The 23,495-nt window shown below is 47.1% G+C and overlaps 1 protein-coding gene across 1 annotated transcript in view; it reads right to left on the bottom strand.

Annotated features, from left to right (window-relative positions):
• Positions 1-23,495, bottom strand: part of LOC139281546 (voltage-dependent calcium channel subunit alpha-2/delta-4-like) — a 745,953-nt gene that overhangs the window by 347,911 nt on the left and 374,547 nt on the right. The gene's annotated exons all lie outside the window — the stretch shown is intronic.

Raw genomic sequence — 23,495 nt, 5'->3', positions numbered from 1 at the left:
GCTGTTGGGCGTGATAGGTTCAATTTCCTGGTCCAGCGTGGTGTCGTTGATCCTTTGGGTGTGTGTTGTGGGCTCAAAAAAGGTGGTGTCTGTGGGTTGTTCAGGGCAGCCTGTGAACCGTAGCCTCGTTTGGTCCAGGTGCTTTCTGAAAATTTGTCCATTGTCTAGTTTGATTACAAACACCCTACTCGCTACTTTAGCTATCACCGTGCCTGCGATCTACTTGGGACCATGTCCATAGTTTAGCACATACACAGGATCATTCAGATCAATTTCCCGTGACACAGTGGCGCGACCATCGTTTACATTTTGTTGCTGCCGTCTGTTCTCTACCTGATCATGCAGTTTGGGGTGAACCAGCGAGAGTCTGGTTTTAAGTGACCTTTCCGTGAGTAGCTCAGCCAGGGGCACCCCTGTGAGCGAGTGGGGTCTTGTGCGGTAGCTGAGCAGTACTTCCCGCACACGTAGTCGTCAGGGACACCGGAATGTCCCTGAGTTCCCACATGGTACAGGAGGAGCATATCACGTGACCGAGCTTTCCTGCCATGACTTAACCCTTAGATACACTTAAATTGGCAACAACAATGCTAAAGTTTACTCGCTGTTATAGAAGAGAAAAAAGAAAAACTACTCACCAATCACCAGCCAATCACTTACCCCCTTGGCTGTGACGTCACCTTTCTGTTTCTTTCTACTTCTTTTTTGCCTTCCCCCTGTAGCTGCACAAGCACGCCTCTCGCCGAACTCGCGCTGCTCCTGGTCTCACTGGCCTTTTGTCGGCCTCTCCGATCTCCGGAACTCCCGCCTCTCGCCGAACTCGCGCTGCTCCTGGTCTCACTGGCCTTTTGTAGGCCTCTCCGATCTCCGGAACTCCCGTCTCTCGCCGAACTCGCACTGCTCCTGGTCTCACTGGCCTTTTGTAGGCCTCTCCGATCCCCGGAACTCCCTTCTCTCACCGAACTCGCGCTGCTCCTGGCCTCACTGGCCTCTAAGTCAGAGTCGATACCGGGCCACCACACGTGGGATCTGGCTATCGCTTTCATCATTACTATACCCGGGTATCTGCTGTGGAGATCCGAGATGAATGTCACCCTGCCCTTTTTTGGTAGCACTACGCGGTTACCCCACAACAGGCAGTCTGCCTGAATGGACAGCTCGTCCTTTCGCCGCTGGAATGGCTTGATTGGCTCTTGCATTTCAACGGGGATGCTGGCCCAGCTCCCATGCAGTACACAGTTTTTTACTAGGGACAGCAGAGGATCTTGGCTGGTCCAAGTCCTAATCTGGCGGGCCGTGACAGGTGATTTATCATTTTCAAACGCTTCCATGACCATAAACAAGTCTGCGGGCTGCGCCACCATCAACAAGTTTGCAGGCTGCGCCATTTCCACCCCCGTGGTGGGCAATGGTAGCCGACTGAGAGCATCTGCACAGTTCTCGGTACCTGGCCTGTGGTGGATGGTATAGCTATACGCTGATAGTGCGAGTGCCCTCCTTTGTATACAGGCTGAGGCATTAGTACTTATCGACTTGTTTTCAGCGAACAGGGATGTGAGGGGCTTGTGATCGGTTTCCAGCTCAAATTTGAGGCCAAATAGGTACTGATGTATTTTCTTTACCCCGAACACACACGCTAATGCCTCTTTCTCAATCATGCTGTAGGCCCTCTTGGCCTTAGACAAGCTCCTGGAAGCATAGGCAACAGGTTGCAACTTCCCCGCAATGTTAGCTTGTTGTAATACACACCGGACTCCGTATGACGACGCGACTCATGCTAGCACAAGTCTTTTACACAGGTTATACGATACAAGTAGCTTGCTCGGGCATAAAATGTTTCTGGCTTTCTCAAAAGCAATCACTTGTTTTTTTTCCCATATCCAGTTCTCACCTTTGCGCAATAACACACGTAGGGGCTCTAAAAGGGTGCTTAATCCCGGTAGGAAGTTACCAAAATAGTTGAGGAGTCCCAGGAACGACTGCAGCTCCGTGATGTTCTGTGGCCTGGGCGCGTTCCTGATAGCCTCTGTCTTGGCGTCTGTGGACCGAATGCAGTCCGCCACGATCTTTCTCCCCAAAACTCCAAATCTTTTGCCATGAAGACGCATTTCGACTTCTTCAGCCGCAGCCCTATGCGATCCAGTCGCTGGAGGACCTCCTCCAGGTTTCGCAGGTGCTCGGCGGTGTCCCGACCCGTGACCAATATGTCGTCCTGAAAGACCACCATGTGTGGTACCGACTTGAGTAGGCTCTCCATGTTTCTCTGGAAGATCACTGCAGCCGCTCGAATTCCAAACGGGCATCTGTTGTAGATGAACAGTCCCTTGTGCCTGTTGACGCAGGTGAGGCCCTTCGAAGACTCCTCCAGCTCCTGCATCATGTAGTCCGAAGTCAGGTCGAGCTTGATGAACGTCTGGCCTCCTGCCAGCGTTGCAAATAGGTCGTCTACCTTAGGTAGCGGATATTGTTCCTGTAGCGAGAAACGATTAATAGTTACTTTATAATCACCGCAAATCCTGACCGTGCCATCACTTTTGAGTACTGGAACAATCGGGCTGGCCCACTCGCTGAATTTCACTGGGGAGATGATGCCCTCGTGTTGCAGCCTGTCCAGCTCGATTTCCACTCTCTTCCTCATCATGTGAGGTACCGCTCGCGCCTTGTGGTGAATAGGTTGTGCCTCTGGGACCAAGTGGATCCGCACCTTCGCCCCGGAAAAGTTTCCAATGCCTGGCTCAAAAAGGGAAGGAAATTTGTTAAGAACCTGGGTACATGAGGCCTTATCGACATGTGATAGTGCTCGGATGTCATCCCAGTTCCAGCAGGTTTTGCCCAGCCAGCTCCTTCCAAGCAGTGTGGGGCCATCGTCCGAAACAATCCAGAGTGGCAGTTCGTGCACCGTGCCCTCGTAGGTGACCTTGGCCATGGCGCTGCCCAAGACAGTGATAAGCTCTTTGGTGTACGTTCTCAGTTTCTTTTAGATGGGGCTCAGGGTTGGTCTGAATGCCTTGTTGCACCACCGTCTCTCAAACATCTTTTTACTCATGATGGATTGGCTAGCGCCAGTGTCCAGTTCCATGGCTACGGGTAAGCCATTCAATTTTACGTTCATAGGTGGACATTTCGTCGAAAATGTGTGCACCCTGTATAGTTCAGCATCTGCCTCCTCTCTCTGAGGCTCGAAATTGCTTTGATCCACCATGGACCGATCTTCCTCTGCCACGTGGTGGTTAGCAGGTTTTGCAGAGCTTGAAGCTCGTTTGCAAGCTCGTTGGAGGTGCCCCATTGCTCCACAACTCTTGCAAACATACCCTTTGAAGCGGCATGAATAGGCTGAATGGAAGCCTCCACAACGCCAACAAGGTGTGAATTGCCTTGCATTCATCCTTTGTTGGGGAATCTGAGTCATCTGAGTCACCTGAGACCTGCTGGCAGTTGCAGACTCGTGGTTTCTGCCCTGTACATTTCTGCTCGCAAACACAGTTCCAGTTAATTTATGAACATTGCTAGCACTTGTGTGCTGAGAGATTTGTTTGGTGTTATCACTGGTGGACATAAATGCCTGTGCTATCGCAATGGCCTTACTGAGAGTCGGTGTCTCTACGGTCAAAGGTTTTCGGAGGATGATCTCGTGGCCAATGCCCAGTACAAAAAAGTCTCTGTGCATTTGCTCCAGGTAGCCATCAAACTCACATTGTCCTGCAAGTCGCCTTAGCTCGGCGACGTAGCTCGCCACTTCCTGACCTTCAGATCGCTGGCACGTGTAGAACCGATACCTCGCCATCAGCATGCTCTCCCTCGGGTTTAGATGCTCCCGAACCAGTGTACACAGCTCCTCATACGACTTATCTGTGGGTTTCACTGAGCCAGAAGATTCGTCGTGAGGCTGTAGGTCGGTGCCCCGCAGACTGTGAGGAGGACCGCTCTCCTTTTTGCAGCACTTCCTTCTCCGTCCAGCTCGTTGGCTACAAAATACTGGTCTAGCCATTCGACATAGGCTTCCCAGTCCTCACCCTCCGAGAACTTCTCCAGGATGCCCACAGTTTGTTGCATCTTTGCGTTGGATTCGTATTCTCACACCAGATATTGTGTTCCCAGCACAGATGAGGCTGCACACAGGGAGGTTAAAGTAACAGTGACCTCAGTCTTTAATAAGACACTCCAGAGTGAGGAACAGGCCTTAGGGGCCGGGTTATATACAGTGCTCCCAAGGGATGCTGGGATCCACCATCACAGAGGTAAGTCTTCAGCTAATCCAATACTCCATATGACATCAAGAAACGGCAGATCACACTTGATACAGCAAAGCCTCTGGGCCCTGACAACATCCCGGCTGTAGTGCTGAAGACTTGTGCTCCAGAATTAGCCGCACCTCTAGCCAAGCTGTTCCTCTACAGCTACAGCACTTACTGTTATGTATGCAACCCTATGTAACCAGCATTCTACCACGACCAGAGAGCGTATCTGTTCAAGTCCCAAGGAATCCCAGCATCCCTTGGGAGCACTGTATATAAGCAGGCCTCCCATGCTAAACCAACACTCTGGAGTTAGAATAAAGAGACTAAGGTCACACCTACTCACCTCTACAGTACTCAATCACATTACTTTATTCTGGAGATAACGAACCATCACGCGAAAATGCAGAGAACTGTTGGTATCCTGAGGAAATTCTCAGAAGGGGATGATTGGGAGGCCTTCGTGGAGTGACTCAACCAATACTTCATGGCCAACGAGTTGGAAGGGAGTGTGAACGCTGCCAAATGAAGGGCAATCCTCCTTACTGTCTGCGGGCAACAACCTATGGCCTCATGAAGAATCTTCTTGCTCAGGTGAAACCAACAACCAAATCGTATGAAGAACTGTGTATTCTGGTCTGGGAGCACCTAAATCCGAAGAAGAGTGTTCTGATGGCAAGGTATCAATTTTACACATGTCAATGGTCTGAAGGCCAGGAAGTGGTGAGCTACGTCGCCGAACTAAGGCGCCTTGCAGGACATTGCGAATTTGATGGATTCCTGGAGCAAATGCTAAAAGACTTTTTTGTGCTTGGCATTGGCCATGAGATTATCCTTCGCAAACTACTGACTGTTGAAACACCGAACCTGATAAAGCCATAACGATAGCCCAGGCATTTATGTCCACCAGCGATAACACCAAACAAATTTTGCAGCATAAAGATGTTTCGGCAAGTACTGTACACAAAGTAACGTCATTTTCAGGTAGGAATGCATATGGCAGAATGTACACACCTGCAGCTGCACAACCTCAGATGACTCAGAGTCCACCATCAAGCGTTAATGCGAGGCAGTTAACACCTTGTTGGTGCTGCAGAGGTGATCATCGAGCCCATCAATGCTGCTTCAAATACTATGCATGCAAAAGCTGTGGAACAATGGGATACCTCCAGCGAATGTTCAGACGAGCTGCAAACCCTGCAAACCACCACGTTACAGAGGAAGACCATGGTGGATCAAACTGAACTAGAGAGGCAAACCGAGGAGGCAGAAGTGTACGGGGTACACACCTTCACCACGAAATGTCCATCGATCATGTTAAAAGTTGAACTGAACGGAATTCCAGTAGCCATGGAATTCGACACAGGTGCGAGTCAGTCCATCATGAGCAAAAAGGCCTTCGACAGGCTGTGGTGCAACAAGGCACACAAGCCCAAGCTGAGCCCAATTCACACCAAGCTGAGACTTACACTAAAGAGCTGATCCCTGTAATTGGCAACGCAGCAGTAAAAATCTCCTATGATGGAGCAGTGCACAAATTACCACTATGGATAGTACCAGGAGATGGCCCCACACTGTTCGGCAGAAGCTGGCTGGGAAAAATCTGCTGGAACTGGGACGACATCCGAGCGCTTTCGTCCGTCGATGACACCTCATGTGCCCAGGTTCTGAGCAAGTTTCCGTCGTTGTTTGAGCCAGACATCGGAGGTTGCTCGGGGGCGAAGGTGCAGATCAACTTGATTCCCGGTACATGACCCATCCACCACAAGGCACAGGCAGTGCCATATAGGTTGCGAGAGAAAGTGGAGATCGAGGTAGACAGGCTGCAACGAGAAGGCATCATCGCGCCGGTGGAGTTCAACGAGTGGGCCAGTCCGATTGTTCTGGTTCTCAAGGGCGATGACACGGTCAGAATTTGCGGGGACTATAAAGTAACGATGAACCGTTTTTCGCTGCAGGACCAGTACCCGCTACACAAGGCAGATGACCTATTTGCGATACTAGCAGGAGGAAAGACATTCACCAAGTTGGGCCTGACCTAGGCCTACATGACGCAGGAGCTGACGGAATCTTCGAAAGGCCTCACCTGCATCAACATGCACAAAGGTCTGTTCATCTACAATAGATGCCCGTTTGGGATTCGATCGGCCGCGGCTATTTTTCAAAGGAACATGGAGAGTCTGCTAAAATCGGTTCCGAGCACCGTGGTTTTCCAGGACGACATACTGGTCACAGGACGGGATACCATCGAACACTTGCAGAACTTGGAAGAGGTTCGAAGTCGGCTAGATTGTGTGGGACTCGGGTTGAAATGCTCGAAGTGTGTATTCCTGGCACCAGAGGTCGAGTTCTTAGGGAGAAGAATCGCGGTAGACAGCATCAGACTCACCGATGCCAAGATGGAGGCCATCAAGAATGTGCTGAGACCACAGAACGTGACGGAGCTGTGGTCGTTCCTGGGACTCCTCAATTATTTTGAGAATTTCCTACCCGGGTTAAGCACCTTGCTAGAACCCCTACACGTGTTGCTACGCAAGCGAGATGACTGGGTATGGGGGAAATCACAAGAGACAGCTTTTGAGAAAACTCGAAATCTGTTATGTTTCAACAAACTGCTTGTCCTGTATGATCCTTGTAAACGTTTAGTGCTAGCTTGCGATGCGTCTTCGTACGGGGTTGGGTGTGTGTTACAACAAGCAAACAAATCCGGGACATTGCAATCGGTCGCTTATGCATCCAGGAGCTTGTCCAAGGCCGAAAGGGCCTACAGCATGATTGAAAAAGAAGCTCTGGCATGCGTTTACGGGGTAAAAGAAATGTATCAGTATCTGTTTGGGCTTAAGTTCGAGTTAGAAACCGACCATAAGCTGCTCATATTGCTATTCTCAAAGAACAAAGGTATCAATACAAATGCCTCTGCTCGCATCCAAAGATGGGCGCTCACGCTGTCTGCATATAACTATGTAATTCGCCATAGACCAGGCACAAGGAACCGAGCCCTCAGTCGGCTACCATTGCCCACCACCGGGATGGAAATGGCACAGCCTGCAGACTTGCTCTTGGTAATGGTGCATTTGAAAACGAAAAGTCACCCGTTACGGCCTGCCAGATCAGGACCTGGATCAGCCAGGATCGTTTACTGTCCCTTGTAAAAAAACTGTGTCCTCCATGGGAGCTGGTCCAGCATCCCAGTGGAGATGCATGAAGAGATCAAGCCGTTCCAGCGGCGGAAAGATGAAATGGCCATACAGGCAGATTGTTTTTTGTGGGGTAATCGCGTGGTTTTGCCCAAGAAAGGCAGGGAAACGTTCATACGCGACCTACACAGTACCCACCCAGGCATAGTAATGATGAAAGCTATAGCCAGATCCCATGTGTGGTGGCCCGGCATCAACTCAGATTTGGAGTCTTGCATGCGCCAATGCAACACTTGCTCTCAACTGAGCAATGCACCCAGGGAGGCACTGCTAAGTTTGTGGTTATGCCCCTCCAAACCGTGGTCTAGTATTCATGTTGACTTCGCTGGCCCGTTTCTAGGCAAAATGTTCTTGGTTGTTGTGGATGCTTATTCAAAGTGGATTGAGTGTGTAATAATGTCTGTGAGCACGTCCACTGTCACCACTATGCCATGTTTGCTACGCACGGCCTGCCTGATGTCCATGTCAACGACAACGGGCCGTGCTTCACCAGCGCTGAATTCAAGGAATTCATGACCTGCAATGGGATCAAGCACATCACATCTGCCCCGTTCAAGCCCACATCCAATGGCCAGGCAGAATGGGAAGTCCAAACCATCAAGCAAAGCTTGAAACGTGTGTCGGAAGACTCCCTGCAGACCCGCCTGTCCGGAGTCCTGCTCAGCTACCGCACCAGACCCCACTCGCTCACTGGGGTTCCCCCAGCCAAGCTGCTCATGAAAAGGGCGCTCAAAACAAGGCTTTCTCTCATCCACCCTGATCTCCAGGATCATGTCGAGGGCAGGAGGCATCAACAAAGCATGTTCCATGATCGCGCAAATTTGTCACGCGATATTAAAGTCAATGACCCTGTATTTGTACTCAACTATGGACATGGTCCTAAATGGCTTGCTGACACTGTCATAGCCAAAGAAGGGAGTAGGGTGTTTCAGGTCAAACTTGCAAATGGACTAACTTGCAGAAAGCATTTGGACCAAACCAAACTGCGATTCACAGACAGCAATGAGCAACTTGAAGAGGACACCACCAATTTCGACCCTCCGACACACACATAAGTGGCAACCGACATCACGGCTCATCATCCCCAGCAGCCCAGCAAGATCACCTGCACAGCAGCCCAACGAAGAACCAACCAACTCACCTGCACCTGGACCAGCGAAAAGCCCCAGATCGTCTCACCCTATAAATAAGTGTACTATTGACTTTGGGAGGGAGTGATGTTATGTATGCAATCCTATGTAACCAGCATTCTACCGCCCAGAGGGCGTATCTGTTGGGAGTCCCAAGGGATCCCAGCATCTCTTGGGAGCACTGTATTTAAGCAGGCCTCCCATGCTGTATCAACACTCTGGAATTAGAATAAAGAAACTAAGGTCACACTTATTCACGTCTACAGTACTCAATCACATTACTTTATTCTGGACATAACACTTACATTTACCAGACAATGTGGAAAATTGCCCAGGTATGTCCTGTCCACTAAAAGCAGGACAAATCCAATCCAGCCAATTACCGCCCCATCAGTCTACTTTCAATCATGCACAAAAGAGCTGAATTCCAGAGATGAGGTGAGAGTGATTGCCCTTGACGTCAAGGCAGCATTTGACCGAGTGTGGCATCAAAGAGCCCTAGTAAACTTTAAGTTAATAGGAATCAGGGGCAAAAATCTCCACTGGCTAATGTCATACCTAGCACAAAGGAAGATGGTTGTAGTTGTTGGAGGTCAATCATCTCAGCCCTGGGACATCACTGCAGGAGTTCCCCAGGGCAGTGACCTCGGCCCAACCATTTTAAGCTGCTTCATTATAAGGTCAGAAATGGGGATGTTCGCTGATGATTGCATAGTGTTCAGTTCCATTCGCAACTCCTCAGATGAAGCAGTCCATGCCCGCATGCAGCAAGACCTGGTCAATATTTAGGCTTGGGCTGATAAGTGGGAAGTAATATTCGCGCCACACAAGTGCCAGGTAATGACTATCTGCAAGAGAGAGTCAAACCACTGCCCTTTAACATTCAACAGAATTCCAATCACCAAATCCCCCACCATCAGCATCCTGGGAGGTCACCATTGACCAGAAACTTAACTGGGCAAGCCACATAAATACTGTGGCTACAAGAGCAGGTCAAAGGCTGGGAGTTCTGTGGTGAGTGTCTCCTGACTCCCTAAAGTCTTTCCACCAGCTACAAGGCACAAGTCAGGAGTGTGATTGAATACTCCTCCACTTGCCTGGATGAGTGTAACTCCTACAACGCTCAAGATGCTCTATGGTTGCAGTGTGTACCATCTACAAGATGCACTGCAGCAACTCGCTAAGGCTTCTTCGACAGCACCTCCCAAACCCGCGACCTCTGCCACCTAGAAGGACAAGGGCAGCAGGCGCATGGGAACACCATCACCTACAAATTGCCCTCCAAGTCACACACCATCCTGACTTAGAAATATATCGCTGTTCCTTCATCGTTGCTGGGTCAATATCCTGGAACTCACTCGCTAACAGCACTGTGGGAGTACCTTCGCCACACGGACTGCAGCGGTTCAAGAAAGCAGCCCCCTGCCACCTTCTCAAGGGCAAGTAGGGATGGGCAATAAATGCTGGCCTTGTCAGCAACGCCCACCTCCCAAGAATGAGTAAACACTCCTAACTTGTGCCTTGTAGATGGGGAAAGACTTTGGGGAGTCTGGAGGTGAGTCACTTGCTACAGGATACTAAGCCTCTGACTTGATCTTGCAGCCACAGTATTTATCTGGCTGGTCCAGTTAAATTTCTGGCCAATGGTAACCCCCAGGTTGTTGATGGTGGGGGATTATAATGGCATTGAATGCCAAGGGGAGGTGGTTAGATTGTCTCTTGTTGGAAATGGTCATTGCCCAACAGTTGTGTGGCACGAATGGTACTTGCCACTTATTAAAATATGATGTCACAGGCATTGGTAGCTATCTAGTATCTTGTACACATGTCCATTCTTCATGTGTGAATCTAGATTGTGACTTTCAGCAGATTATTGATTCATGGGGCACATGTCAGTCAATTATTTTCCTTCTTACCTACGCCAACATAGTGGGAACCCAAGCTGATTTTTCTACCCTCCCCAGCCCAGGCATGTTGAAGCAAATTTTAGTTACCTCATTGCAGTCCCATTTTACTGCTAAATGCAAAGAACCGACAGAAAGGATTTCAATTTATGACCAGTCAATCCTCTGAGGCATTGCACATGGCAAGTCAGAGAACATGGCCATTCTCTTACCTATTTTTAATGTCTTTGCATTGCTGCTTCTCTGTCTCTTTCTCTTCTCTGCTGGTTTTTTCCCTATAACTCTCCTCTCTGTTTTTCTGTATGTACTTGGCTGTTCCCCTCTCTGTCTTTTTCAAGTTGGTGTGAGTAAGGATGTGCAGGAATAGGGTAGGGAAGGCAGAGTGATGGGGTTGTGTTGAATGGCACAACAGGAATAGATTGAGTGTGGCTTTGCAGTAACGTTTCGTGATCCACAGTGATCACTGAAAGGTTTGTGGCACTGCAGCCAAGTCTTCCTAAAGACATCCTTGGTATTCACCTCTTTTGCTATTTGGAACCAGGTTCCTTTGCTCTGCTGGAGAGGTCTCTTTCTCCCATCAGCAGGGAGGAGGACCTCCCTGCGTGCTCTGACTTCTTCCACAAGTATATGGAGGGAGTCATCGGAGAACCTGAGTGCAGCCCTCTACCTCTGTGCAGTCATCTTTGGTGGTGTGCGCAGCAATAGAATAGTGAAGTGCACTGCCTGCACTATCCTCGATGAACCTTCAATTGCAATGTAGGCATGGCTCCTTTAAGTATACCGGCTGAAAACACGTAATTGATGATGTCACCAGACCTGCACCTTATAATTGGGCCGGAGAACGCGGAAAGCGGGCTTAATAGGCTCCATGAATGTAAAGTCAATCTGTGGAGCTGATTGAAGCCAGCAATGGGCTCGCAACCTGCTATGGTGGTCACCCGCACCGGACCCGCTCAGGTAGGGAAAATTCCATCCACACTCTCTCACTTCTCTCTTACCCTCCTCATTGTCTCCAACTTCAGTCTGTCTAAGCTGGATTTTATAAACCTCGGTGGGTCTGTGGCAGGCAACATTGATGGTGGGTCCTGGCCCCACTGTCGGCTCCAGCCTGCTGTGCAGAATGATTTCCCCCTGATTGGGTTTGATAAGCCAGCCCAGCGCGTTTCCCTGCCAATTAAAGGAAGTGGGACTGATTACGTCATTTGATGACGCGTCATCAGCCAGTTTCCTTAAAGAGACTATGCGCAAATTAATTTTGACAATTGTGCGTGTCCTACAGCATTGAGGTGTTGCAACTACTGACAAGCCCTGCACAATGGTGCAGGGCTGCATCCAAGTTCCATATGGAGGGAGTCACAGAATGCAGGGAGATTCTCTTCCCTTCCAATGGGCGGAAGAGAACACCCCAGGAGACCAATGCAGCCTGGTTGCAAATTGTACAGGAGGACCCAAGCAGGGATTTCGTCAGGAGGACCAGGCTGCAGTGGTACAAAACTTTCAATGGTCACTGTAGATCACAAAATGTTACTGCAAAACCACACTCAACCTAATCTTGCTGTGCCATTCATCACATCCCCATCACTCTGCCTTCTCTGCCTTCTCTACCTTACTCCTGCACATCCTTACTTACAACTTGCCTTGCACCTCCACCCATCCCTCTCTTTATCACTTCCCCATCTCACTAGCCACCCCTCACACTCACACTCATCCGAGTCCAATCATACCAACTAACAACACACAAGGGTAGGCACTTGTGTGTTTTAGATAATGTTCATGTGAAGTTTCTGTTATTGTGCTGTCAAACATTGAAATCTTTATTTTCAACACTTTGCGTTCTTAGACAGATTTCTTTGCGCTTTTGGAAGTGGCTTAGAGTTGCAGTGAATGGTGAGACAGAACGGTACCCCTCGCAATGGTGATGAGTGCGATAGGAATGTTTTGGGCATTGTAGGGATGCTTCATGGTGTTGGGTGATGCCAACCTGGTGCATCATATGACAGCCAGGGTGTACAGCGTCAAGTGAGGTAAATCTGACTATGGTGAGGCCATCCCTGGCAGCAATTTGGTCGGGTGCTAATGCCCCATGTCTTGTGCAGCATCAGTTGATTGCGGAGAAGGTTGGTGTTGTTGTTGGTGCTGCTGGTGTGCCTGGTGCTGCTGGTGTGCCTGGTGATGCTGGTGTTTGGGCTGCTGTGGTGGGATTCTGAGGACCAAGCTGAGAGAGGATAAAGTGCACCAATGCTGATGGAATAGATAGCACTTCAAGTAGACAGAAGTGATCTGTCAATGGTGGTAGAGGTAATGAGTTCAGATTGGATGGAGACATGTGCAAAGACTTGCAGCATTCTGAATCTGTAGTGGAAATGCAGTTTAGAGAAGCTAGTTTCTAAGGGAACATTTATCAATCAGCTGGGAGCTTTGACTTGACAATTGAAGCTGTCAACTCATCAGCTGAAACAATGGCCAGTGACTTCCCACCTCAGCTTCACAGATGAGGTTGAGGTACAATGGGAAACTGGTGGGCGATCTGGCAAATTCAAAAATCTGCGATAAAAGCATTGTTAAGAGGCTGTAAAGAAGCCACTAATGACCTGAATTGCCTCTCCCGCTGCTGCATGTCGAGGATGTTCAGCGCTGGCAGACCTGACATTTCGTAAAGGTGCGTGGCGGCGGGTTGACAGCAAAGTCCTGATCCACTGTCAAAAAATAAACACTTTCCCACCCGACCCGCCACCGATCGCGTCCACTGACCCCCGGAAAATTCTCCTCTCTGTCTCTCTCTCACCCTTAGTTTAATAAACTTCTTAAAGTATATAGAATGCAGAACAGCTACAACAGAACACCAATTTTTCCTTTCTGTCACATGGACACTGCCTCTTTATAAAATATAATACAATATAAATTTGACCTCAGTGAAGCTTTTTGAAATGTGCCATCTTGTTTTTCAAAGTGTGAGGAGGTGGAAAGTGGAACTGTAGGAATGCACAAGAGCAGTGTATGGGGAAGAGCGACTGTCAAAGGTTTGGAATGAGAATAGAAGGTTTGAGAGAAAAGTTGGTGACTGTTGGTAAAGTAGATCATGTGGGGGAAAAGAGCATGTACCGTGAAGCTATTGCTATGGTAACTCCTGCCAATTGCTCCAGTCTCATGTAGGTGTCATCCTTGACTCAGTGGCAGCAACCTTGCCTCTGCAACAGAAGACTGAGTTCAAGCCCCACACCAGGCAGTTCAGCACATAATCTAGGCTGACACTTCAGGGACTGCTGCACTGTCAGAAGTACTGATATTTGAATGAGAATGAGAATTAAACCATCTGCCCTGTTTGCCCTCTCAGATGGATGTAAAAAAATCCTATGGCACTATTTGAAGAAGAACAAATGCGTTTTTCCCATTGTCCTGGCCAATTTTTATCCCTCAACCAACATCACTAAAAATCAGGTCATGATTTCATTGTCGTTTTGCGAGCTTGCTGCGCACAAATTGCCTGCTGCATTTATCTACATTACATAGGAACATAAGAACAGGCGTAGGTCATTTCACCCATCGAGCCTGTCAATGAGATCGTGGCTGATCTATGACCTAACTCCATGGGGGAAATTTTAACCACAAAAAGCGGGTAGATTGGGGTCGGGTGCGAGGTTAAATTATTAAAAATCTGATCCAATCTGATTCCCGATCCCAAACTGCCCACTTCCGGTTTTAACAGAGGCGGGACGTTGGGGCAGGGGGGTGGCCAACCCACTCATAGAAGGCCTCCAACCACCCACCACAAAGCCTCCGATCTCCAATCCCCCCTCTGGCCTTTGATCCTAGGCCCCAGGTCCCGAATTCTCCATCCGGCCCCTAAATCCCCTTCAGGCCAACAATTCCATGCCCCAGCCCCCCCGCCCCCCCCACGCCCCCGGCACCTGAATCACCCTCTGGCCTACCAATCTCTCCCCTCTGGCCCCCAATCAATCTCTGGCCTTCTGACCTCCCCACTCCGGCTCTCAATCACTTTCCAACTCCCATCTCAATCACCTTTACATAAGAACATAAGAACATAAGAATTAGGAACAGGAGTAGGCCATCTAGCCCCTCGAGCCTGCTCCGCCATTCAACAAGATCATGGCTGATCTGGCCGTGGACTCAGTTCCACTTACCCGCCGCTCCCCGTAACCCTTAATTCCCTTATTGGTTAAAAAGCTATCTATCTGTGACTTGAATACATTCAATGAGCTAACCTCAACTGCTTCCTTGGGCAGAGAATTCCACAGATTCACAACCCTCTGGGAGAAGAAATTCCTTCTCAACTCGGTTTTAAATTGGCTCCCCCATATTTTGAGGCTGTGCCCCGTAGTTCTAGTCTCCCCTACCAGTGGAAACAACCTCTCTGCCTCTATCTTGTCTATCCCTTTCATTATTTTAAATGTTTCTATAAGATCACCCCTCATCCTTCTGAACTCCAATGAGTAAAGACCCAGTCTACTCAATCTATCATCATAAGGTAACCCCCTCATCTCCGGAATCAGCCTAGTGAATCGTCTCTGTACCCCCTCCAAAGCTAGTATATCCTTCCTTAAGTAAGGTGACCAAAACTGCATGCAGTACTCCAGGTGTGGCCTCACCAATACCCTATACAGTTGCAGCAGGACCTCCCTGCTTTTGTACTCCATCCCTCTCGCAATGTTCCAGTAATGATAAAATACCTACTACCTAGGCTCAGAGGTGAAGAATGGCGAGTTTGTTAAGGTACAGGAGTGTTGTGTATGCAATAACTGTTAGACTGAGTACAGTTTAATTCCAAGAGGTATGACCTTGGCTCGGCTTTATTAAGGCCCAAAGTGACTAATATACAAAATGGTTGGCCTTTTATACTTGGGCTACACACACGTGCGTGCAGCCCAAGGCCTCCAACAGTGACGCCATCTAGTGGCTAGTGATCCCAAAAGTACATACATGACAAGGCAGTTTGGTGGCATCCGTGGAACTATACCCCAGCATATACGTTAGTGCCTTCAGGAACGGACAAAAAACTGAAAATGGAATTGTTGCACTTGCAACCAGAACTACAGGAGCTGCAGCAGCCTTGTAAAATTTCACATATACAACTTCAATGGGTTTGTAAGCAGAAGTGTGCAACATTGCAATGACATCACATCATTGCTGCTTAACAATTTTTTTAAATATATACGAAAGCAATGCGATGACTGAAATAAAGTTCCTGGAAATGTGTTCTCTTCCCCTCAAAAACAAAAACTTAACCAGTGGCAATATCTCTTTTGACAACCAGAAACAAGATTTTTTGGCCCTGAATTTGCGGTCGGTGGCTTCCCGCAGGGAAATGCCTCCGATCTGCAAACAAGATCCACGCCTGCTTGGGGCCTCGGGATCCACAGCGACTTGCGCTACTGGGCCTTTCTGGGTACGTGCGGGTAGAGGCCCACATATCCCAGGGACGCATACGGTTCGCAAGCGTCCCTGGGACCATGTGGACTGGCCCAACGAATGAAAGAAGGGGATTTCCATTCATGTTTATGGGGATTCGATATGTATGGAATCCCCATAAACTTCAATGGGAATACCGCCAAAAATACCTGCACACATCAAATATATATTTTTTTAATTATATAATTAAAATTAATTAAAATGCCATTTAATTAAATATTTAAAACAAATTTTATTTTTTGAAAAATAAATGTAAATGTTATAAAGGGGCTAATAATAACATTATTTTACAGGTGTTTTAATGTTTAAATAACTGGAAAAAATGTTTTTATATTCATTTAAACTCTTACGCAGTTAAAACCAAGCTTTGCGCCTGCGTTTACCATGCATAAGAATTTCATGGGCATTCGTTGGGCAGAAGCTGGCAGCCCAACCCTTCCACCCGAATTCCCTTTTCACAGGGATGCGTTGAATCGGTCAACCCAAAAATGACCTGGTTATTCCTACTCTCTGTTTTCTGTCCGTTAACCAATCCTCAATCCATGCTAGTATATTACCCCCAATACCATAAGCCCTAATTTTGTTTAATAACCTCTTGTGTAGCACCTTATTGAATGCCTTGTGAAAATCCAAATACACCACATCCACTGGTTCCTCGTTATCTATTCTGCTAGTTACAACCTCAAAAAACTCTCACAGATTTGTCAAACACGATTTCCTTTCATAAATCCATGTGGATTCTGTCCAATCCTATTATTATTTTCTAAGTGTCCTGTTACCAATTCCTTAATAATAGATTCTAGCATTTTCCCTGCTACTGATGTCAGGCTAACTGGTCTGTAGTTCCCCATTTACTCTCAATCCTCAGGCTTATTACTCTTTTTGGTAATACTTTCCTTTAAGCTAATACTATCTTTAACTTCTCTTGTTAGCCACGGTTGGACCACTTTTCCTGTGGAATTTTTGTGCCTTAAAGGAATGTATATTTGTTGTAAATTATGCATTAATATTTTTAATCCTCATCAAACATCATACCTTTTACTGTAGTTTCACAATAATGTAGTTTCCCACTTAGCCAACTCACCCCTCATACCTACGTAGTTTGCTTTGTTTAGATTTAAGACACTAGTTTCGAATTAAACAAAATCACTTTCAAGCTCAATATAAAATTCAATCATATTATGGTCACTCTTCCCTGAGGGCCCCTGTACTACAAGGTTATTAATTAACCCATTCTCAGTGCACAATATTAGATCTAAAATAGCCTGCTCCCTAATTGGTTTCTCAACATCCTGATCTGGAAAACTATTTTGTATACATTCCATGAATTTGTTCTCCACATTATTACTGTAAATTTGGTTTGCCCAGTCTATGGGCTCAAATTTCCCCAACCCCTTTTTCTGGCGCCCTCACCCGAGGTGCGCTGCTTTTGTCCGCCTCCAAGCATGCCGAAAATCTTCCTCCCGATTCTGGCCGCTCCCCAGCCTCTCCTCGGTGGTGGCGTAGCGTGGCCCAATGGATTCTAGAGTCTGCGTGCATGTGCAGTAGCTACTGGCAGGCCGAATCTGTGAGTGTACACTGCAGGCTGTATGGGAGGGGCCCGGAGATCTGGCCGAATGGGCTCCCTGATCGGTGGCCCGCTGCGTTTCCTAAGGTAGGACTTCTATTTTTTATTTGTTATTTATTGATTGATTGATTGCTTATTACTTTGGTCTTGGTGCTTTAGGTGCAGGGTTCCTTCTATCTTTGTGCTTTGTTTAATGCTTGGTGCTTTAAATGTATTTATGCTTCTTTAATGTTGTTGTGAAGGTGTTTAGTGCTTTGCAAGGTCCCCTTCCCCCCCCCATTTCTGGCTGCCTGCACCGCAAGGTTTTTCTGAACGTACAAGAGTGCCCACTTACGTTGGTCTAAGTTAATTTGGAGTAACTTTTAGCTGGCTAAACTTGCTTAAATGGCCAAAATAGGTGTAAGTGGCTGGTAACGCCCCCTTTTGAAAGAAAAACTAAACTTAAAAAAAAAACTTAACTAACTCACTTACACTGCCACAAATTAAATGGCCAGAATTGCAACTAAAAAGATACTCCAGAAAAATCAAGTTGCTCCAAAAAAAACGGAGCAATTCCTGGGGAAATTTGGGCCCTATATGTGGATTAAAGACCCCCATGATTACCGAATTACCCATGTTACATGCGCCTCTAATTTCCTGATTTATCCTCTGCCCTACATTACAACTACTATTTAGGGGCCTACAAACAACGCCCACCAATGTTTTCTGTCCCTTGCTGTTTCATAACACATTTGCAATGTCTCCCACTGAAAGTCAAAAGCCTTCCACCAGCCATGCTGCAGCAACTGGGGTCATATGGCATGATATCAGTAGGATAGGCAAAAGCACATACAAGACAGTCACTAAGTGAATGCATAAGTGTTATTAGTTGCTTTCTTGATGTCATATTGGATGGATAGATGTATAAAGTTGGATTGGAAAGTTTGCTTTGTAGTGGCTTTTATTTCAGCATTGTGGTCAAGACGATGCTGTGATGGTCAACAATAGAGGGAAGGTAAGGTGTAGAACCAATGTGGAAAAGGGAATTGAGGTTGTGGTCATTGATACCACAAGCAGATGATTCCAGGTCGGATATCCCGGCCAGAAAGGGGCTGTCTGGGTTGCATCCTTCCTTCTGCTTCCTCCTCTTCCTTCGCATCCTCCTCGTCTGCGTCATCTTTGTCCACGTACTCCTCATCCACGTTCTCCTCTTCTCTATGCAGCGGATGCTGGAAATGTGAAATAAAAGCAGAAAATGTTGGATGTAGCCAGCAGGTTAGGCAGCATCACGACCTGAGATGTGATCTCTGATTTCTCTCAGCGGATGCTGCCTGACCATCTGAGTATTTCCAGCATTTCCTGTCTTCTCAGAGGCCTTCCTTTACCATCTGAAACCATTCAAGTGTCCAGCAGCACTTCCTGCATTCCCAACACACTTAAAAAACTTTTAATATGTATTGCACCATGTCCATGCAAAAGCTTCAATACAAACTTACCTGAAAGATGTGTGTTCCTTTAAGAAGTGCTGACAGCATCTCTATCAGTCTTTGATTTTCAGAGCGAGCTTAGGACCCAGCGCTAAACTCAGCGCAAAGGTCTAAGTTCGCCGAGCGTTACGTCACCCTCTCCATATCTGCATGTCCAGGGCCAGCGCTGCTACTGGCAGTGCTATGGCCCTCACCAAAATGGCAGCTGCCGAGTCCTGTGCCAGAGTGGGTGTTAGAGCGGAGGTTGCCATTTGTTCCTCAGGAACCTGGCGGTAACGCGTGGCAGTAAGTAACCACATTTTATCCCTTATGTTTCTGTACAGTTTTGACCCCGTTATAAAGTTTCCCTGTGTAGTCAATTCTCTCATCATAAAAGTACAGAAAAGTGAATCAGAAGAGTGAGTCACCGAAGGGCCCATTAGACACAACTGCACAGATCTGTGCTTTCTTATTCTGTGGTTTTGTACAAAAAATAGGATGATAGGAAAAAAATTACCATTTAAAAAAAGAAATACAGCAATAAAATAAAAATAAAATGATGTGCATATTTTATTCAAAGTCAATGCTGAGGTAGTTTGCCAATGGCATGCAAGCTTTAAGAGCAAACAAAAAGAGAAAAGTGTCATGTGTCTGTCAGGATGTCAGCACAGTGCAAGCAAACTGCTGTACAAAGCAAAAATTACTGACAAGTCGCTTTCATTTCGAGACCCCAAATTTATATCAAGCATGTCAGAAGTTGAACTTTGAGTGTTCCCTCTGGTAGGATTAAAGAAAAAAGCTGAATTGTGATTGTTCAAAAGCTGTTGTAAAATGTAAAGAAGAGAGCTTGATCCTGTCTTGTGCCAGAGGCGCCACTCCTCTCTTTCTGACCAGTGAGTCAGTCAGATTAATCAAATTGGCGTTATGTCAGTGGTTTCCTGAAGTGTAAGCAGCAGATAATTGTATATGACAATGTTATCCATGGCGCCAAATTTCCCCAGCCGCTAGAGCGGTGTATTTTGATGTGGTGCGCCGACTTCCTGGAGGAAAAAAAGCGCCAAAAATCTACCTCCAAATTTGGCCGCTCCCTCGCCGTCCGGATTCATCGGTGTCACGCAACAGAGTCTGGGGGGGGGGCGGCGCTTCGCCGCGCTTACTCAGCACGGCTGGCAGGGGGGCGGGGCTTGGGCCCAGCGTGTTGTGTAGTGCCGGCAGGGGCACGCATGACTGTTTGAGTGTGCACGCATGCGCAATGGACAGTCTAGTTTGCGCGTATGCGCAGTGTAACAGGAAGCTTGGCAATCGGCCAATTAAAGGGAGAGCGTCCTCAGAATAAGTGGTTATGGAGCATATATAAAGGTGAGGTCTGAATATTGATTTTTGTGTGGCTATGGGATTGGAAAAGAGTGCTGGATAGGTGTAAGAGAAGTGTAAGTGTGACATTTGAACATTACCTGCCTTTGAGTCCAATAGATGAATGGCGCGAGAGCGTGCAAGATGAACCAAGAATTTCCTCCACGAGGAAGTGGAGAAATTAGTGACTGTTATTGAGCAGAAATGGCTGGAGCTGGATATCGGCAAGAGTGGTCCGTCAAAGGTCTCCCCCAAGGAAATGAGAAAAAGATGGAACCTCATTGCCGAAGAATTCTCCGCTGGGGTCAACACCACAAGCTCTGGAAGCCAGTGCAAGAAGAAATGGCAGGACGTTGGTCAAGTAGTGAGTGTAAGTAATATCTTCATCTTTAAATTGAATGGCAGTGGAAAATGTGAGCATCTGTATATGTCCCACCCATCAGAAGCGTATCATGTCTGACAATTAAGATTTTCACCTTTACAGAAGGAATTGGCTCACAACAAGAGGGAGAGAACTAGAACAGGAGAAGGTCCGCCAAATCTGCACCAGCTGACACCTCTGGAACAGAGAGTTGCTGTCTTGCTGACTCGCACCGGCAGAAAAAGAATAAGCTCTGCACAAGCTGGACCCACACATGAGGGTGAATCATTAAAATGCATAGTGGCCTTTCAAATCAACCTGCTGACTGGCCTGCTACACGTGAGACTACTCATGCCACCCAGCCTGCCCCCTCCTATGCTGCTAACCATTTGATTGTTGTGTTGTCTTTTGCAGAAGAAGACGACACTCCTCAAGATCTTGAGGATCCAGATGCGTGCGCTCCAGACCAAAGCGGGTGGGGGGAGGAGGGGTCCATGGAAATGTATGCTCAGGAGAATGCTGATTGCGATATCAATCACAGGACATCACACTGCCAGAACCCTCCATTAATTGTGGTGATGTTGTGCAGCTGTTGTGCTGAAGATGTTGTAATGTTGTGCTGATGTTGTGAAGGTCTTTAGAGCTTTGGAATCCTCTAACTCACCTTCCCCACGGCGCCCCACGACCCCCCACCCTCCCTCCCATCTCTGGCTACCTGCGCTGATTTCTTAAATGTAGGTAAGGTTTTTCTGTGCCTACAAAAGTGGCCACATACACTGGCCTAAGTTAGTTTGGAGTAACTTTCAGCTGGTCCAATTTGCTTCTATGGCCAGAAGAGATGTAAGTGGCTTGTCACACCTCCTTTTGGAGGGAACAAACTAAACTAAAAAAAAACTTAACTAACTGACTTACAATGGAGCAAGTTAAATGGGGAAATTTGCGATTTTTAAATTACTCCAAAAAAAGCTACTTACTCCAAAAAAAAACGGGGCAACTCTTGGGGAAATCTGGGTCCCATAAGTCAACATGTCATAAGAAGATAAGAACATAAGAAATAGGAACAGGAGTAGGCCATACGGCCCCTCGAGCCTGCTCCGCCATTCAATAAGATCATGGCTGATCTGATCATGGACTCAGCTCCACTTCCCCGCCCGCTCCTCATAACCACTTATCATTTAAGAAACTGTCTATTTCTGTCTTATATTTATTCAATCTCCCAGCTTCCACAGCTCTCTGAGGCAGCGAATTCCTCAGATTTACAACCCTCTGGGAGAAGGAATTTCTCCTCGTCTCTGTTTTAAATGGGCAGCCCTTTATTCTAAGATCATGCCCTCTAGTGCTAGTCTCCCCTATCAGTGGAAACATCCTCCTTGCATCCACATTGTCAAGCCCCCTCATAATCTTATACATTTCGATAAGATCACCTTTCATTCTTCTGAATTCCAATGAGTAGAGGCCCAAACTACTCAATCTTTCCTCATAAGTCAACCCCCTCATCCATGGAATCAACCTAGTGAACCTTCTCTGAACTGCCCCCAAAGCAAGTAAATTCTTTCGTAAATATGGAAACCAAACCTGTACGCAGTATTCCAGGTGTGGTCTCACCAATACCTTATATAGCTGTAGCAAGACTTACCTGCTTTTATACTCCATCCATTTTGCAATAAAGGCCAAGATACCATTGGCCTTCCTGATCACTTGCTGTACCTGCATACTATTCTTTTGCGTTTCATGCACAAGTACCCCCAGGTCCCGCTGTACTGCGGCACTTTGCAATCTTTCTCTATTTAAATAATAACTTGCTCTTTGATTTTTTTCTGCCAAAGTGCATGACCTCACACTTTCCAACATTATACTCCATCTGCCAAATTTTTGCCAACTCACTTAGCCTGTCTATGTCCTTTTGCAGATTTTTTGTGTCCTCCTCGCACATTGCTTTTCCTCCCATCTTTATATCATCAACAAACTTGACTACGTTACACTCAGTCCCTTCTTCCAAGTTGTTCATATAGATTGTAAATAGTTGGGGCCCCAGCACTGATCCCTGTGGGACCCCACTAGTTACTGGTTGCCAACCAGAGAACGAACCATTTATCCCGATTCTCTGTTTTCTGTTAGTTAGCCAATCCTCTATCCATGAACTTTTATCTTGTGCAGTAACCTTTTATGTGGCACCTTGTCAAATGCCTTCTGGAAGTCTAAATACACCACATCCACTGGTTCCCCTTTATCCACCCTGTTCGTTACATCCTCGAAGAACTCCAGCAAATTTGTCATTCCATTGCTGATTAATAAGCTGTTGAAATCTGGCTACTGTTAACAAATACCTGCAGAACAGACTAATGAATGTGTGTAAGAGAGAAAAACAACCTAAATGTTTTTGCATTTTATCTTATCAGGCTAATGAGTGCCTTCTTGCAACCAAGAGGACAACTACTGCAAGCCTAGATTAAGAACCAAACCACAGAAGAAAATTAAGGCCCCTTATGTAATACTTCATTCCTCATATATTGACAACATTCTCCATTTAACACAGACTGTAATTGTATGTAAAAATTCAATGAAGTTCAAGAGCCAAATCTTGAGCTAGAAATTGGATCACACCTCAGAAAGGATATATTGGCCTAATGAAGCCAGTGGCAAGACCACAGCAAATTAGTCTGCTGACCTTCTTACTATACTACTTGTGAGCTGTGGGTGGCAGTTGCAGCCCCAGAGGCTGCTTGGCTGCTTGGTGGCTGGTGTTGTTGTTGAGGTGAGTCGGGGTCAGTCGGGAGAAGGGCGGGTGTTGCCCGGCAGTGGCCTGAGTTTTAATGTCAAGCCGGGAGGAGTACTTATGCTTCTCCTGGCTCTGCATTGAGGTAACTATATATTTTTTT

The sequence above is a fragment of the Pristiophorus japonicus genome, chromosome 15 (genome assembly GCF_044704955.1).
Source record: "Pristiophorus japonicus isolate sPriJap1 chromosome 15, sPriJap1.hap1, whole genome shotgun sequence".
Lineage (NCBI taxonomy): Eukaryota > Metazoa > Chordata > Chondrichthyes > Pristiophoridae > Pristiophorus > Pristiophorus japonicus.
This window is presented reverse-complemented; position numbering and strand designations above follow the sequence as displayed.